Source organism: Musca autumnalis, unplaced genomic scaffold (genome assembly GCF_047663935.1).
Source record: "Musca autumnalis isolate F117 unplaced genomic scaffold, ASM4766393v1 scaffold_5, whole genome shotgun sequence".
Classification (NCBI taxonomy): Eukaryota; Metazoa; Arthropoda; class Insecta; order Diptera; family Muscidae; genus Musca; species Musca autumnalis.
In genome coordinates, this window is record NW_027412088.1 from 82337241 (window position 1) to 82349989 (window position 12749).

The 12749-nt window shown below is 36.6% G+C and overlaps 1 protein-coding gene across 1 annotated transcript in view; it reads left to right on the plus strand.

Moving 5' to 3' along the window:
• stan (Protocadherin-like wing polarity protein stan) overlaps nucleotides 1-12749 on the plus strand; it is a 228675-nt gene that overhangs the window by 104690 nt on the left and 111236 nt on the right. The window contains exon 3 of the mRNA XM_073989243.1: nucleotides 70-91. The gene's annotated coding sequence lies outside the window, so the exon portion shown is untranslated. The remainder of the gene's footprint in view (nucleotides 1-69; nucleotides 92-12749) is intronic.

Consider the following 12749-nt stretch of genomic DNA (forward strand, 5'->3'; position numbering starts at 1 on the left):
CTTGCAAAGAATTTAAAAAATATTTTTATGTTTTAATTATAATATTTTTCTGTTTCTCTTTACTTACAGGGATTTGAAAGACACTTGTTGTGTAAGTATAACATTTCCTATTTAAATTTCCCTCCATTCGTATGGAAATATAAATTAAGTGGAATATGACAAAAACCATTTTTTTTTGCAATTCCATTTGAAAAATTTTAAATATTTACTAATTTGTTTTTTTTTTGCGAAAAATCAACAAATATAAAAAAATCTAGAAGCAAATCCAAATTATCCTGAGTCCGTACAAACCTCTAAAAAATAAATTAAAGTTTTTTTATTGTTTTAAGTCTGGAGTATTACCCAATGACTTAACTTCATCATTACTCTCTATTACAGAGAGTAATGTTCTTCAAAACGAACTGAGAGTGCTGCAAAATTTTACTGATCGCTACCAATATCATGATTTCATCCCGGCGAAGGGAATTATCAATTGGTTTTTCAGCTTTTTGGAATGATGCATTTTTTTAGCGAAAACCGAACTCTTTAAGTGTCTAGTATTCTCATACAAATGAGAATCACACTCACCTTTCGGCGTTCCCAAAAACATCAGAACAGAAATATTTGCAAACAACCATCAGCACTTATCAACTTAGTACTCATCAAGTTCTGTAAGTTGAAAAAACGTCAACACAGTTGCCTGTGAGCTGATGCAGTGGATATATCGAAAAAATGATACACTAGTATCAGTTTGCCCATGGAGTATTCTTTGAGTCTTTCTTTGGATATAGATCTATGAAATTTAAGGTTAAGGTTAAGGGAACATAAAAAACTTGTTGGCTTCAACCCATTCTTCAATGTTGTCAACACAGCTTCCACGTAAATTATTTTTAATGGTCGATATTATGAGACCCCTCCTAATACACTTCATTTTAAAGAATTTCAGTCATACTATATAGAACATGTAAACAGTTCGCAAATTCTGAAAGAGCGAATTTCGGATTCATCGATTATAAAACTCTTTTGATTTTTACCACATATTTGTAACAAAAAACATTGCTCGTGATTATGTTGCATATAAGTATTGTCAAAAGTTATACGCTATATATAGCAATAATTTTCCTTGAAAAAACTTTGCAAATATTTATAGTTCCCTGATTTTTAAATTACACAATCGAAAAATTATGTTTTGTTCTGTTTCAACTTGGGACCTACCTACAATGTCACCTTGCCCATAGGAAATACTTACTTTCCTACATGGCCCTCTGCAGAGCATTTGTTACCTAAGCCGTACTAAGAAAAGATCTCCATTTGTCTCTATTTGTTGTTTTATTTTGCCAGTTCGGGACATCGCGTTTCCGATTTTGTCTTCCACTAAGCTTTGGTCTTGCAGTTCTGCGTGTACCGCCATGTGGCCGTATTTGGACGCCTTTATAGTGGGATCAGCATCGCTCAACGCAGATTGAGTCATAGGTCTTTCGAAGAATTTTCCTCTCGGACACACCCAGCTTGCGCTAGTACAAATGTTTCGGAGCCATACATTAGCAGGAGTGGTATCAGTGTTTTGTAGAGCTTTTGTTTTGTTTGACGAGATGTGGCTTTGTTTTTAAGCTGCTTACTTAGCCCAAAGTACCATATGTTAGCCACTACTATTCTTCTTATTTCACAACTGGTGTTGTTGTGTGTTGAGTTTATGGCAGTGCCAAGATAGAAGAATTCTTTAACTAACTAAAAATTATAAGTACAAACTTCCACAGTTGAACCCAAGTTTATGGGCGCATTGCGCGTCGATACCTTCAACTTGGTCTTGTCATCGTTTACCGTCAGACCCACTTTAGCAGATTCTCCTTTAACCTTCTTAAAGGTATTAGTTACTTCTTTTACTGATCGACCCATGGTGTCAATATCGGCAGCAGAAGCAAGTAAAATGTGGTCATAGGATGTTAAATAGATTACACGAGTGACTGTCTCCTTATCTGAAACCTCTGTTTGGAGAGGCCCTTTCTTTTTTTAACTGAGGACCGAGTATCAGGTCGAGCCATCTTACAAAGCAGAATGAGATTTGCTGAAATACAAAATTCAGACATGGCTTGAAATACCTTTGAACGTATAGGGCTGTCGAAGTCTGCTTTATAATCCACAAAAAAAGAGATCTGCATTACTTGGGTTTTTCACACGGATTTGTCTAAAGGTAAATATCTAGTCAATGGTCCCACTGATATGGCCTAATTATTTGGTTAACCATAGGCTTTAGTTGTTCGCACAATATCCCTGACAACATCGTGTAAGCGATATGGAGAAGACTTATGCCCCTATAATTAGAGCATACAGTACTATCTCCTTTTGTGTAGACAGAATACAGGATGCTCTGGTAATACTCCTTGGGTGCGAGTTTCTACTGCCAGATGATGCTAACTAGCTGATGCATACACATTATTAGCATGTCGCCTCCAGTTCGGCTGGTAAGCAAGCCATCAGCTCCTACGGCGTTATTATTCTTCAACCTGTTTACAGTTGTCTGTACCTTATCTTGGCTTCGCGGTATACATATAGCATATTCTGTGATTGGATATGTATTAACTTCGTCGTCTTCGATAGTATTCGATACCAACAGTTTGGATAAGTGCTCCATCAATATCCTTAGTAGACCATTTGTATCCGTTACCAAATTATCTTGCTGGACTCTACAGGAGGATGTGCCTGTGCTAAAGCCATCAGTTTGATGCTTCACACGTTGGTAGAATTTTCGGACTTCATTGTGGTTCGTGTACATTTCGATATATTTACACTCCCGCTTTTCAATTTCTCTATTTTTCCAGCGGCAAAGACGTTTCTCCTCTTACCATTTGTCCCGACACTTCTCTCGTGTCGCATTTTTCTCTTCAATAACAGCACGACATTCCTGGTCATACCATGGGTTCCTTGGTGGAAGCCTTTAGTATCCAAGAATGGATGTTGCGGCTGTTTGCATGGAATGGGCAATATGTTGCCACTGTGTTGATATGTAATAGGGACGAGGGTTGCTTCCATTAAGCAATTGGGCCAGTTTAGTGGAATATGCTGTGGGTATCTGTGGAGTTTCCAGCTTACGGAGATCCAATTCCGTGTTTTTTCTGTTCATATCTTATTTGCTACTTTTAATGTTGATCAGAATCGATATTTGCTACGTTTGTACATCCAGCGCGCTAACTATAAATCCTAACTATAAATCCGCAACCAAACTCGTGTTTAATTCTTTTGGCATCTAAAATACAGTGTCACCTTTAGGTGTTGTTGTGACACCTTTCCCACTCCATCGTATTTCCTGTATGACAATAATATCGGTCTTGTACATTGCAAGTACATCTGCCAATGCGTAAGCTGCACTTTCTCTACAAAGAGTCCAAACATTCCAGAACATTCCATCGGCAGATTCGGTGCCGTCACCTCCCAATATTCGGCATTTTTAGAAATTTGGCAACAATTTGAGATTCTTAGTGGTCACAGCATTTCTCCACCTTCTTAACGGTACCTTCCGCTTTTAGATATTTTAGATATATTAGCAAACATTTTTGACGGAAATAGCTGTAATTTCTCATTTGAAGTTCGCAGTGGCCACAAAACTTCTTCCCCAAATATTGTCAAAGTGGGTCCATATGTTGTTATTGACCCCATATAACCGTACCTCGCGAGTTTTCGTATTTTGACGATATTAGCTATTTTTTTAGCGAACTACCTGTAAAGTTTCTCCACCCAAAACTGTCAACATAGGTCCATGAACTACCCTATTCCTGGGATTTTGAAGTTTTCATCGACGTTTTCGGCAGAAATTGGCTGTTTTTGGGAGTTTACGGTTAAAAGCAGTAAATAAAATTCTACAAAAAAAATTGGACATACATAGGTCTTCGTTTTGGAATAGCCCCCGTATAACGTTACGGTTGTTGGTGACATTAAATTGAATTTAAGCCGTAGGGACCTTAAATATGAGGACCATACCCAAAAATTAACCTGTTAATGTAGGTATATGCAAAAATTATAATCAAACTTCTTTTCCTAAATGGGCGTAATGGTTACCTGGTTCGATCATAAGATCTGAAAATATTCATACACTTTGTGCATTATGGCCTCCCTATCGATAGTCACAAATCCCAAATTAAATAGGACACAACGTCTAATTATATCCTGAGCATTTTCGGTAAACGATACGAATGTTTGGAGAATAAACAAACCCATTTTAGACGTACTGTGAAGCGGAATCATCTAAATTCAATCTTCCACCTGACCGATTTTCCATTATCAACCTACTTTTCCCAAAAAGTTTTGAATTCTCTGCAAAAAAGGGTATCATGACAAATACAAAAAAAAATAATTTAACTTTTCAACTTCTTTGATTCCATCAAAAAGTTTGTCATTCACCCTAATTCCCGCACTCTGTCAAAGCTGTGATACTTTTCTCCAACAATTTATCAACTAACAATTACCTACAACATTTTTTTCTTGATTTGAAACAAATTAAATTTGATCCAAACCTGGAAATTCAATTTCAGGCCATATCATCACCAGCGAAACTTGATAGGAAACACAGAGCAAAACGAAACAGGCTGTAAGTCGTAAATTTTACACACATCAAATAGTTCAGGCATTCAATCTTTCGAGTGTTTTTTTTTTTTGCTAAGTTTGGAAATAAAACACAGTTTCCAATTTGCAACGTTTGAAAAATCTAGTTTTATTTTCTGTCATTGCACAAACACACACACACACTCTCCCACCCATGCATACATTCAGAGAGTAAAGTTCTTTCTGTCTTAGCCAAAACTGATTGAAAACAATGTTGCACATGTTTTGTTGAAGATTTTTTTCTGGATTTTATTATGTTATACCCAACTAGGAATAGTGTGACGTAGTAAATTGGCCTTTTTCGGCATGACGGCATTTGAAACTGACTCATGTTGAGGCAAAAGGTTCTCATTTGACCCCATTCTGTTTTTTGTTCTTTTGCTATTTTTCCTATTGTTGAGGGCACAATTTATCCAAACTAAAACTAACTAAATCGTGGCTTTTGGAAACAATTGAATGAGAAATTGCAGCAGAGAGATACAGGGTAAAACTCGAACTGAAACCAAAACAAAGATGCAAGGCATGGTAATACAAAGTATTAGAAAATTTTTAGAAGAAAAAAGTTTAATATCAAATTGTAGAAAATTGCAAACTAACGAGAAGGATTTTACAAAGTATCATGTTAAGTGGGTGAAGAAATATGCTAATCAAGGCTAACTTATTTTAACCAATAACACCATCTGCTCCCTCAGAAAAGCAAATGAGAATTACTTTTATAACTAAACCTTTTTCTAAAATATCTCTTTTGTTATCGAAAGAAATAAGGTCTTCTATAGAAAAACAGAAAGATCTGTGCTCTGCTATATGTAGAAACACCTGTGGTCTTCTATGGGAATTCATATGGTCTCCTAACGGAAGACCGACTTCTAAAATAAGACCAGAGGACTTCTAAAAGAAGACCAGCAGACTTGAGAATTTCTAATAGAAGACTTGAGGACTATTATAAGAAGACTTGAGGTCTTCTAATAGAAGACTTTTGGGCTTCTTCTATAAGAAAGCTTGAGGTCTTTTATAAGAAGGCTTGAGGTCTTCTATAAGAAGACTTGACGACTTCTGTGAGAAGACTTGAAGTTTTCTAATAGAAGGCGTGAGGTCTTCTATAAGAAGACTTGAGGTCTTCTATAAGAAGAACTGAGGTCTTGTATATGAAGACTTGAGGTCTTCTATAAGAAGACTTGAGGCCCTCTATTAAAAGGCTTGAGGTCCTTTATACAAAGATTTGTGGGCTTCTATAACAAGACTTAAAGTCTTCTTTAAGAAGACTTGAAATATTCTGTAAGAAGACGTGAAGTCTTCTGTAAGAAAACTAGAAGGCTTCTATAAGAAGACATGAGGTCTTCTAACCGAAGAGTTCAGGTCTTCTATAAGTAGACTTGAGGTCTTCTAGTGGTGGACTTGAGGTCTTATATAAAATGGCGTGAGATCTTCTATAAAAAGACTTGATATCTTCTATAAGAAGACTTGACGTCTTCAATAGTATGAGAAGATTTGAAGTCCTTTATTAGAAGACTTGAGGTCTTTTTTGTGAGGGCTCGAGGTCTTCTTTCAGACGACTTGAGGGCTTCTACAAAAAGAATTGAGTTTTCCTAGATGAAGACTTGTGGTCTTCAGTAAGAATACTTGAGGTCTTCTGTAAGAAGGCTTGAGATCTTTTGTAAAAAGTCTTGAGATCTTCTGTCAGAAGAATTGAAGGCTTCCATAAAAAGGCTTGAGATTTCCTAGAAGAAGGCTAGAGGTATTCTATAAGAAAACTTGAGTTCTTCTATAAGACCTCAGAAGACTCGATGTCTTCTAATGGAAGACTTAAGGTAATCTGATGAAGATTAGAGGTCTTCTAATAGAAGACTTGAGGTCTGCTTATAGAAGAATTCATGTATTCTAATGGAGGACTATATAAAGTTTTCAGTTTTCCTTAAATGTTATTTATTTTTGGTATACGAGGTTGAGAAATTAAGCATCGATATGAAGTGCATTTCTCCTTTGTATTTTCAGCAAATTGAAATCTTTTTTTCTTTCCCTATGACTCCTCCAGACCACTTAACTTAATTAACAAGCAGTGGAGTAGAACATAAGCCCCTAACATAAAATCAATTGAATTACTAACTGAAGTGGGTAACAATAGCCAACCACAAAATATTCAACATCCAACTGGGTTTACTGATGATCAAGAAGAAGACGAGGGAATACAAATTCAACATCAAATACTGGTTGTGACTAACGTGTTTTACAGATTTTGAATGGCACCCCTATGTGTGCTGCACTGAAATCTATAATGTTTCAAACAATTGTTATTGCACAACAACAACAAAAATAGAAAATGAAAATAAAAATTATTTTACCCAAATGCAAAGAAGAACTAAAGTATGTGGTGGCTTGTTACACACATCCATAACTGGATATAGACAAACATATAAAACAAAAATAAATAAACTTAACCCACAATAGTTTTTAGGGGGGTTTTTTAGAACCAACGCATGGGAGTTGCCATACTGATGGTATTGAGAATTACTTAACAAAACATCTGCTACCATTACTTATGGTTATTACACACACACACAATCAAAATGATAATAAAATCAAATGAACAATTTGCTTTAATATTTTTGTTCTCAAAAAAAGGGAAACTGCTTAGTTTCCTAAATAAGAGAAAAATGGAAATATATGTGGTTCTTGAATATGTAGGGTTTCTAAGTGCTGAGGTAGCCCAATCCTCCCCTGCTGCTGTGAACAATTGTTGTTGTGTCATTTTTTCTGTGCTCTGTGGCTAACAATTAAAAGTTATAAAACTCAATGTTTAGCAAAAGTTCTTGTGATATTTTTTTCGTTTAGTTTTAAATTAAAATTAAATTCAAAAGTTTATTGAAGAGAATACAGAGCATGTAAAATATGAAAACGAAAATATATAATTTTTAATTAAAAACTCACAATTTGTTATTATTATGCTGTGTGGCACAGTTTTATATATCTTTTATGTTTGTAATTGTATATACATATATTTGTATGTGTATGTCCATCGTGTAGGTGTAGGTTAACTTAGATAACATAACGATAAACTTTAAATAGTGCAAGTGATTTGTTAGCCTATTTACATACAACTTACATAGCAACTTTTCAAATGGATGAAATAGATTATTTTCAAATTTGTAGTAAATTAGAGTGGGAAAACGTGTTTTTTTTTAAGTTTTACTTTGTCGAGCTAGCGTATGAAATGCACGTCTGATATACATCCCGACACCTCCGTCAAATTAAAAATTGTTTATTCAACTGTCCCCGTTCATGTGTCTAATACTCCATTAATGAACTCTTTTTCTAAGGTAGTTGATGATTGTACATGTCATCCTGGTTATGTAATAATTGTTCCATTTGTAACACATCGAAATATTCATCGGAGACCCTATAAAGTATATACATATATTATTGATCAGGGTAAAATTCTAAAGCGATATAACCATGTCCGTCTGCTGTCCGCCCGTCTGATGAAATCAAGATAGAGCCTTGTAATTTGGTACATTACTTTCTATTAATTCTAGGATGTTCGGTATTGCAAATGGGCTATATCAGTCCAGGTTTTGATATAGCCCCCATAGAACGGTACCACCCGATTTTCGTTATTTTGAAGTTTTTAGCTTCATTATCACACCGAAATGGCTGAAATTCGGTATATAGTCATCGTTGGGATATAAAACATTCCGTATGAAATTTGTCGGTATACGTCCACGCCTTCATATAGCTCCCATAGAACGGTAACTGCCGATTTTCGGTATTTTGAAGGTTGTGGCCTCAATATTCCTCCGAAATGGCCGACATTTTTTGTTTAGTCTTCGTTGGTGGTATAAAACTTTCCCCCAGAAATGTGTCGGTACAGGTACATAACCCCCATAAAACGGTACCTCCCCATTTTCGGTATTTCCAAGGTTATGGCCAGGTGCACGCCTACGTACAGCTGCACGCCTACCTATAGCGCCCATAGAAGGGTACCTCCCGAATTTCGGCATTTTGAAAGTCAGCCACATTGTTTTACAGAAATTGGTGGAATTTCTTATTTAGTCTTTTACATAAACGAAAGCAAACTAATTGTTCAGTTTTACTTGAATACAACTCGTGGTGGTTGGAGGGTATAACAATTTCGGCCGGGCGAAACATTACGCCGTTCTTACTTGTTTCCTTTTATAGACGTTAACTAAAATTCCTAGTTTACAAAAAAAAACATTGTTCCACAACATCCCATACGGGACAAGGGAGACTTCTCTCATATCAATGAGTGCACCCCGATTCATATTTAGCTCAATGATATGGGACCTACTGTTTATCGCCGAGTCCGAACGGCGTGTCTTAAGACACCACTTGTGGAGAAGTTTTTCAAAGCTGAAATACTCAGGAAATGTCGCCAACATTACTGAGGGGTTTTTTGCCAACGTTGAAAAATGTTTGATGTTGCTTGGCCGGGGAATCGAACCCCCGACCTTCTGCGTGCAAGGCGGGCGTGCGTACCATTGCACCACGGTGGCACCCTAAAAATTCCTAGTTTAGTGGAGTATAAATTTTAGGGAACAACTTGGAACAAAGTTTCGTATTCACAGTAAGATTGCTGAGGGTTTCTTCACATTGTTAAATTTATTATACCGTACACCACTATGTGGGGAAGGTATTATAAGTTGGTTTTGTCCAAAAAGTTTGTAACGCATCGAAATAATGGTCGTAGACCCATACTTATATATACCAAAATGATTGTCTCGACGAGCTGAGTCGATTGGGATATGTGCGTCCGTCCGTCCGTCTGTCCGTCTGTCCATCTAAACCTTGTAATCACGCTACAGGTCGCAATTTTTATCGGATCGTCACCAAATTTTGGGTGTTGATGAGGGTCCCAGAGGGGAAGAAGCCTATTGATTTTGGTGATGGTCTGATAATATTTAGGGGTCGGAATGGGCAAAAAACTTATTTGGAGAAAAAGTCAACGTTTTTTTCCAAAGCAAATATCTCAGCTTCTATAAGGGGTATATCAAAAGCAAAACCTGCTAATGAAAGAAGAAAATATCGCCTTTGCAACGATGTAACGTAGGTTGTCGTAGGTGGTCAAACAACGAAGAGATCGCAATAACCGCTAATAGAACACAACTTTTAATTTTTGCGATTTAAGATATAATGACGAATAACACAGCATAGGTTGGCGACTTTCCAAAAGCAAAGTCTGACTATGAAAGTAGAAAATCCCACCTTTACAATGATGCAAAGTAGGCTGGCGTAGGTGGCCAAATAACGGTGACATCGCAGTAGTCGGTAATACATCCCATTTTTCTATTTTTTTTGTAATCACGCTACAGGTCGCAATTTTAGTCCGATTGTCACCAAATTTTGGGTGTTGATGAAGGTTCCGGAGGGGAAGAAGCCTATTAATTTTGGTGATGGTCGGATAATATTCAGGGGTCGGAATAGGCAAAAATGTTATTTGGAGCAAAAGTTAACATTTTATTTCAAAGCGAATATCTCCGCTTTTGTACGGGGTATATCAAAAGCAAAACCTGCTGATGAAAGTAGAAAATATCACCTTTGCAGCGATGTAAATGTCGTAGGTGGTCAAACAACAGAGATATCGCAATAGTCGGTAATGCATCCCATTTGCCGATTTTTTTTGTAATCACGCTACAGGTCGCAATTTTGATCGGATCGTCACGTTTTTTGGGAGTTGATGCAGTCCCCTCAGAGGAAGAAGCCTATTAAGTTTGGTGGTAGTCGGATAATATTCAGGAGTCGGAATAAGCAAAAAGCTTATGTGGAGAAACGTCAACGTTTTTTTTTCGTATGCGAATATCTCCGCTTCTGGTAGGAGTACATATTCCAAAAGGAAAGCCCGCCAATGAAAGAAGAAAAGATCTCCTTTATATTGACGCAAAGTATGTTGGCGTAAGTGAGCAAACAACCAATATATCGCAAGAGGCAGTAATATATCCAATCTTTCCATTTTTTTGTAATCACGCTACATGTTGGAATTTTGATCGGATAGTCACGAAATTTTGGGGCTAGATGGGGCCCCACAGATGAAAAAACGTATTGCTTTTGGTGATAGTCAGATAATATTTAGGGGTCGGAATGGAGAAAAACTCATGTGGAGACAAACTTTAATTCTTTGTGAATATGTCGGCTTCTAGTAGAGGTATTCCAACGGCCTGTCGATGGAAGAAGAAAATATTACTTTACATTGGTGTAAAGTAGTTGGGCGAAGATGGTCAAAAAAGGGAGATACCACAATAGTTGGTAATGCATCCAATTCTTCCTTTTTTTGCAATCACGTTACAGGTCGTAATTTTGATCGGATGGTCACGAAATTTTGGTTGCTTATGGGGGTCCCAGAGATAAAGAGGCATATGATGTTTGGTGGTAGTCGGATTATATTCCCTAAAAGAAATGTTTACCAGTGAAAAGCTTATGCACAGGGGTAGTGGTGTAGGGTATCACATGGTCGGCGTCGTCCAGACTATAGCCTTTGCTCACTTGTTTAAATTAAATTAGTAAAAATGAGTGTTTTTCCATACCGTTTTCCATATGTTTACTATTTCGGTCGAACATTAAGGGCCTCTGCTGGTAGCCTATTTCAAAGGTATAATTTTAATATCCGGATAGTCCATTCTTCTCTACAAAATGATCAGAACCCCACCTCTTGGTAATAAATGCCGGATTGGTGCTTTTATTGGTGTAGACTGTATCAAAAACTCCTAGAAATTTCTAGTCCAAATGATCCGTTCATAGGACATTTAGATCAACTACTGGTGGTACGATTCTTATTAATTTTCTCGTTTAGCTCGTTAAGTTTGATGATCGAAATTTGTTGGTGGCATTTGTTATTTTATTTTCTTTTTACATTCATAGGATGAGCGGTAAAAGGTGCATTCCGCGGAGGTATGCCCTCCCAGATATCATTGTTGGCTTGGTCGTCTAGGCGGATTGGAAACGTAGAATGCGGCGCAATTAGTTTTTGTCAATGCGTACTCCCCGGACATTACCATCATACTGTGTCCATCATAATAAAAGGCTTACTATTTTGTTTTGGAGAGCAGACTTCTAAAATGCTTTCCAACGCGAGGATGCTGCTTCATCGTCTAAATGTTACTAAGTTATATCAAGGTGACGGGTTTCATCTTCCAAATAAAAATGTCCATTGGCCTCAACAAGAGAAACTCGTGCACCTTCTTCAACATGCATACGTCCTACAACGTTTTTCTATTTCTCCAAGCAATACATGTATGTATTTATATATCTCTGCCTCTAAGGATCTCCCTCTTCCCATAAAAGAACTTGACAAATAATAATTGCATAATGCCTGTAAAATCCATCAAGAGATTCAACTGTCAAACTTTGTCAATTGTCCCTTATATCTTAAAAATCCTTAAAATGCCAAAGAATGTGCCAAATAGAAGGTTTGGTATGAACGATTTGACACTTCAACAATTTACACACCCTCATCGTATATATGGTACAGTAAGCAAAATACATACACACACAAAAAAAACAACAAAAAAGAACTCGAAACATTGCCACACAGAACACAATACAAGAAGACAATTGGGGTCCACATAGAATAGCTTGTCATTTGAATGTACACGATGACAAGTGCTATATTAAAGGGTTAAACACATACTCAAAGTGCTAGACAGAATGAGTCATATATGTATGTATATGTGTACATATGCATTTGTATATAGCAGTAATTCTTGTGATGCATACATATACAAACAGGGACAGAATGTAAGTGAGAGGTGGTTATATTTTGTATTTTTTGTAACAACAACAATACAATGGCTTACTTTGCCTTTTATATTTTTAGAAAGCTTTTGTTACAACACAGTGGGCTTGATACCCTCAAAATGTGTACGTACATATACATATGTATGGTTACAACATATTATTGCTTACGTATCACAGTGGTTCAGACATCGAAACCTGGCCAAACCCGAATTTTTTTTGTCGGCACTGATTGTTAATTTCTGTATGGGATTCGATGGTACACATACTGAAACTAAGGAAACCAAAAAAATTGGTCAATATATTGAAAGGTGTGGGCGTGGCGTGCTCCTAAAAACGACCATTTTTTCCAATTTTGGAAAATAAGTAATTTTTGCAAATTTCAGGAGAAGGAAATTGCTATTTCTCGGAAACTAAAACAGATATTTGTGTTC